The 6126-nt window shown below is 43.3% G+C and overlaps 1 pseudogene across 1 annotated transcript; it reads right to left on the bottom strand.

Annotated features, from left to right (window-relative positions):
* Positions 1-1380: 1380 nt before the first annotated feature.
* LOC306658009 (putative Polycomb group protein ASXL2) lies at positions 1381-5078 on the bottom strand (annotated as a pseudogene). The gene has a single exon. The product of its transcript is annotated as a putative Polycomb group protein ASXL2 (transcript).
* Between the last annotated feature and the right edge of the window lie 1048 nt (positions 5079-6126).

Raw genomic sequence — 6126 nt, 5'->3', positions numbered from 1 at the left:
GAGGTCAATTCTGCAAAAACTCTAGCACTCAGACCAGGCCTCAGTGCTACTGCAAGGCAAGGGAGTGAATAGGCTATAACCAGCAAGTCTTTCTAAATTCACTAGGATTAATCAGGTTACTCAAAGTCTGGGAGCAGAACCCTGGTTTCTGTTTCCTACTGGTCCTTCACATGAGAACTTCTTATCCCTGGATCCCTTGAACCCTTTCTTATAGTTTAGTTATGTGTGTGCTAGAGGAAAAGGAGAAAAGGGGGAGATAAAGGATATTAAATTGTCTTGCCTGAGAGTGTAACACAAATATTAATCCTATATCAGTCTTGGGCCTCAACAAAAGAACCAGAAAAGAAATATGAAAAGCTCCCTAAGTTAATTTCTATATTTAAGAGATTATGATGCAGGAGGTGGAGTGGGCAGGGTGGATAGCAGAATGGGCAAAAGAGGTGACTGCCTCCTTTCTCCTAATCTGGAATGTAACTTATTTAATAGGTTTAAATTATTCTGAATATTATTAAGTATCACATCTTGAATATTAAGTACAAATACAACTGTACTAGGTTGCACTGATATTTTTACTTTACACACTTCTATTTAGGAGACTTGAAATCGATATGCAAATAATACAAATCGACAATCTCCTATTCCATACCAAATTCTGGTAAAGTAGTTTTTTTCTTTAATGTTCTTTAACCATGATATAAATAGTACATACTCAAAACTTTTCCTTTATAAAGGACCTAGAGAGCCTAGATTCTCTTATATTGGTAGTGAATTAAACATGAATCAGTTTATTAATTGTTTCAAACAATGGTTTTAAGGAGAAAGTCATTCATTTTACAAGCTGAGCAGAAAAAATACATTATAGTCTGACTCTTCCAATAGAGTTTGGTACTCCAGTACCTTTAAATCAATGTTTATCTTAGCTTTTGATTTGTTTTACCTTTGATTTGTTTTAGTTCAGTCACTAGAAAAAGATTCAAAGGCCAATAACAACCGCCCCCCCAAAAAAAGAAAGAAGAAAGAAAGAAAGAAAGAACAAAAACTTGGATGTGTTCTTTCTTTCCAGACATTCCTTGGGTGTTCACCAAAGCCCCTTTACATTAGGCATCCTTAGAGGACAGACAGCAATTAATTCCAAATCAGGAGGCACATTCTCTAAAACAACAAAAATGTCTTGTACTGTATGTGCACATGTGTGTTTAAGGTAAGATTTATTAAAATCACTCCAATCTCCTTAGATGCCTGAAAGGCAAAACAGGTTGCAGAGAAGGAGCCAATGTACCATGGAAGAGCCTGTCTACCACCTCTGACAACAGCTGACTATGTAACATTAGGTCAAGGGCTGGAAGAGGAAAAGAGGCTACCTTGTTTCTAGTGTGAAAATCATTTTCCAAAGTCCTTTATGTTCGGTTTAACAGTTTCTGCAGTTTCATTCATGGCTTTGAACTGGCAGTAACATTTTGAAGGCATGTCCTCAATGTATTCCCTTCAGGAAAGGCTGGAATAGGCATTGTCTGGCCATGGCTGCTGGGATTCATAACTTGGCTAGCAGGGATGGCGGTGACAGTCACTGAAAAGGACATGACATCACCTACATTGCTAGATACCTGGCTACCTGGTACAGCAGAGTTATGGTCCATGTCTGATGGAGTGGAGACACTGATCATGCCTCTGTAACTTGTCCCTATCTGTGTGGGGCTTCCATATAATTTGGGGGTTTGCAGTGGTGGAAGGAGTAGAGGCTGATGGGTGGGACTGTCTGCAGGCAGAGAAAGAGCAGTAGAATTGAGCAGCTCAGGGCTGCTTCGCATTGTCTTACCTCTTACTGCTGAGCCATTTGTTTCTGTACTCCCTGAATAAAATCTCTGACTAGGTCTTCTCATCAAATGTTTGGCCTCTAGCAAATAGGTAATTCTCTTTGCTTAAAGTGGCTTGCTCATTCACTGGTTTCTTGGCCTTCACATTCTTGTTAGCTAAGCAATTGCTGTTGGTTTGGGTTTCCCTACTGAGGGGTCCTGAACTTGCCAGAACTCTGGGAAGCCTGGGGCTCCTCCTTCACCAAGACAGATTCTTGTTCATCGCCTGTACTCTCCTCATCAGTTTCATCTTCTTTGCTGCTACTACTCTCTCCCGTTATATTTTTACAATCTGTATACCCCAATCTAGGGTGAAAATCATTTTCACACTAGTAGTGGGGCTATTAAGACAAAAGCGGTCTTCAGGATTTACAGAATGGGTCCTCCTAAAGCTCTCCGAACCCCTGGCATGGGTGGAAGTGTTAAGTAAATAGTGACCTGCCATTGCAGGTTTGGATGTCCTTCTGCCAGCAAATCCCAGCATGAACCTCTGGCTTGTGGAGATGTCTTCTAACTGGAAACCTGAGTGAGCCAGTTAAACTGCCAAGGCGGCACAAGTGAGAGAACACTCTGCCTCCGAATCCTCTGGGTGAGAGTCTGAAGGATCTGATCTCGTGTTGTTTTACTCAGTCCTTCTTGGTACTGGTGTGTGTCGATGCTAGAGTTATTTAGATCCTTAGCTGAAAAGAGCTGCAGGGGCCTTGGAACCTGGGGGAGCTGCTAACTCAGCAAGGTTTTCCCCAGCTGCTGGATAGTTGGATGGGATTGTCTCTCATTAACTTCCTCTCTGGTGCTATTTGCTGTTATATTGGTACCTGTGAGCGCTCTCATCCCTTTATCCTCTTAGTAGTCAATGGAACAGTTTTCATTTCAACTTTGGTGAGAGGTTTAGGCAGAATTTGCTCCGTGGGAACATCTTTACCTTGGAGCAGCTGAGTAACTAAAGGATTATTAGCTGGGTTACTAGAGCTTGATCTTGAAATGGGCCCATTCACACTTGAAGTTCCTGGAGTTTTAAGGCTAGAAGCTGCTAACAAAATGCTTGAGGACAGAGCTGACCCAACAGATGCTACAGTTACACTGACCTGGGGTACAGGAAGCTTTTCTAAAGTGGCTGTTGTCAATAAAGGTGTTAAAGGGGTGGGGGATGTATCCACTGCAGCACTAGAAGTTGTCTTTGCTGAGGTTGAAGGGTTTGTTGAATTCTCACTAGAACCAGCTTTGGGCTCAACTGTGCCATCAGCTACAAAATAAACAGGCAAAGCTCCTGAGATCAGAGCAGAGCCTGCTGGAGAAGAAGGGACTCTCTCCTGTCTGTCATTAGTAGGCCCTTGTGGGTGGCTAGGGGAAGCCACTATGACTAATGCCCTGGCAGGTTCAGTTTTTCATTGTTCAATTTCTCTTTGTGGGCTGGTGATGGGACACCTGTGCATGATCCACTGATGGCAGGTGCTGGAGGTGCTCAGGGGGTTTGCTGTAGTTGTGCTCCAGAGACACTATGAAGCTGTGCCTGGCCTGGGGTCTTGGTCTCAGGTTGGGGCTGAGTCTCTGGACCACAGGGTAAAAGCTATCTCGTACCTCCCCTGCTTCCAGTTCCTGCGAGTTCCAGTGTGGGTCTCTTTCCAGTTGCACTGACTCCGTCTGAGCCTGAACCCCCTCCTCTAGCAGTTTTTCTTTCACCACTGTCTCCTGGACCTTGTCCACCCCCGGGACCAGGTCCTGGAATGGTCCCTCCAACTGAGGCAGCTGCAGTAGCTGCCCTGTGTGCGTTGACCAGCTGGGCTTTTGCTTTGATGTCTGCAAGAGTTCTGGCTCCTGTTCTGATGGAGATTGGAAAACGAGCCCTGGGAGAGAAACAGCATGGGGGAGGTTCAGGAGACCGGGATCTTGAGAGGCAGTACTTTTCACACCTGACCTCTGTCTCCTCTACTGAGAAAGGGCTGTGGCGAGACCTGAAATTGTTGCTGGCGATTCTCAGTGACACACGGCCTTTTCTTGCTTCCAGGGACCTCTTCTTGAGTGAGAGGTTTTCTCTTGAGGCTTTCTGGGCTCTGATCCAAAGAGTTGTTCCTTCCATGGCTCCACTTTTTTCTCCTTCTCAATCTCTTGTCAAATTCTCACCTGCATCTCAGGTGTAAACTCACTTTCTGACAGTCTTTCCTTCCAGCCTTGGGCTGCTGAAGCGAAGAACTCATTATTAAGGGCTGAACCATTCAACTTCATCAAAACATCTGGACCAAACTGTCGATCCACCTCTGGAACTAGTAAAAGTTGTTGGCACTCTCCAGGAAGGAATGAAAAGGTGTGTTATTGGTCAGTGCTCGCAGATTTGTGTTAACTAGAATGGAGTCTGGTGTCTCAACATGAATGTCAGCACATTTAGTCCTTTTCATTTGCCTTGTGTGGAGTCTGTCAGACCTCTGGAAAGACTTCTTTCCCAAGTTTAGTAAGGGACTTTCCACTTTAACTGAGGAAGAAAAACTGGAGTTTGAGTTCTGGGGGCTACTTGACTGTCCATCAGATTGCTTTCCTTCCCTTATTGCAGTTTTGGCAGTGGGAGAATCACTGGTTGCTCTGACAGACTTGAGAGAAAGGTGTTGGTTGGAGGAGATGGACATGCTTGGCCTGCACTGCTGTTGCTGCTTCTTTTGCTGTTGCTGCTTTGAAGACTGCTTTAGTGCCTTCTTGCTGTGCTTCTGTGATGGAGAAATGACTTTACCTGCTGGAATGCTGGGTGATGGGCAGCCTGAATGTGGGGAGCATGGCTGTGACAGTCTAGATGATACTTTCCTTTTCCACCTGCCCTTTTTACCCTCTTTGTCACTGCCACCATCACTGCTGGCTGCTGCTGCTGTTCTCAGAACTCCGGGAATCTGACTGTCCACTGCTTTCTTCTGAACCTTCTGATAACTTTCACCCCATCTGGCACATCTTTCTTTAAAGTGTATTACTCCCATTGTACCTGGAACTTTATAGAAGATGCCCTCTTCACCTCAGGAGTTTGTGTGTAGCATTGCATTCAGGTAGGCAAGAGGGGAAGTCCCACTTCTGATTTCTTTTAGTCCTTCTCTGTGGATAACTTGAAGAATTTCTTTATGACTCTCAGGTGTATTGGGGTATTTTTCTAAGACTGTCTTGGCAGCCTCCACCCAGGTCCCACCCTTCTTCCTATGACACTTCTTCCTCATGTTGGGTCTTGATCTGACTGGGAGGCTCCTGTGTCCTAGCTCCCACCGCCCTCCCTCCCTTCTCTTCCCTGCACTGCTTTTTCCATGGTGCCGGGAAAGATGGGAGATAGGGGGAGTCAGGCCGGAGGAGAACCTAGCAGAGGAAGTGGCGGGGAGTGGGGGGCGGGGGGGCAGTTTATGGGACAGCGGATCCTCCTGCTACCATTGCCACTGCTACAACTGCTGCCATATTGGGTTCTTCCACAATGGGTTTTCTATTTCTGTGAAGATCACTGAAATTCTAATACAGATCACATTAAATCTGTATAGCACTTTTGGGAGTATGACCATTTTGACAATATTAATTTTGTCTTGCAAGAACGTGTGAGATCTTTTCATTTTCTGAGGTCTTCTTTATTTTCTTTCTTTAATGTTCTGTAGTTTTCATTGTACAGGTCTTTCACCTCTTTTGTTAGATTGATTCCCAAGTATTTTATTTTATTTTTTTGAGACTATTGTGGATGGGATAGTTTTCCTGATTTCTCATTGGTGATTCATCATTGGTATATAGGAATGCAATTGATTTATTGGTGTTGATTTTATATCCTGCTATATTGCTGAATTCCTTTGTGAGTTCTAGAAGTTTTCTAGTAAAATTTGTTGGGACTTCTAAATATAAGATCATGTTATTAGCAAATAGGGATAGTTTGAGCTCTTCTTTTCCTATTTCTATCCCTTTAATTTCTTTTTTTTTTTTTTTTTTTTTTTGTCTAATTACTTTGGTTAGGGTTTCAAGGACTACATTGAATAGGTATGTTGAAAGAAGGAATCTTGTCTTGTTCCAGATTTTAGAGGGAATGCTTTCAAGTATTCTCCATTTAGAATGATGTTGGCCTTGGATTTAGTGTATATAGCTTTTATAATGTTGAGGTATGCTCCTACTATCCCTAGTTTTTCTATATTTTTGAGCAATAATGGATGCTAAATTTTGTCAAATTGTTTTTATGTATATACTGAGATAATCATGTGATTCTTGTTTTTAAATCTATTGGTGTGGTGATACTGTCTGCCATGACCAGACAGTAGATGGTATGGTTAAATGATGC

The sequence above is a fragment of the Sciurus vulgaris genome, assembly GCF_902686455.1.
Source record: "Sciurus vulgaris genome assembly, chromosome: 3".
Classification (NCBI taxonomy): Eukaryota; Metazoa; Chordata; class Mammalia; order Rodentia; family Sciuridae; genus Sciurus; species Sciurus vulgaris.
Note: the sequence above shows the minus strand (reverse complement) of the source record. Positions and strands in the feature narration are given on the sequence as shown.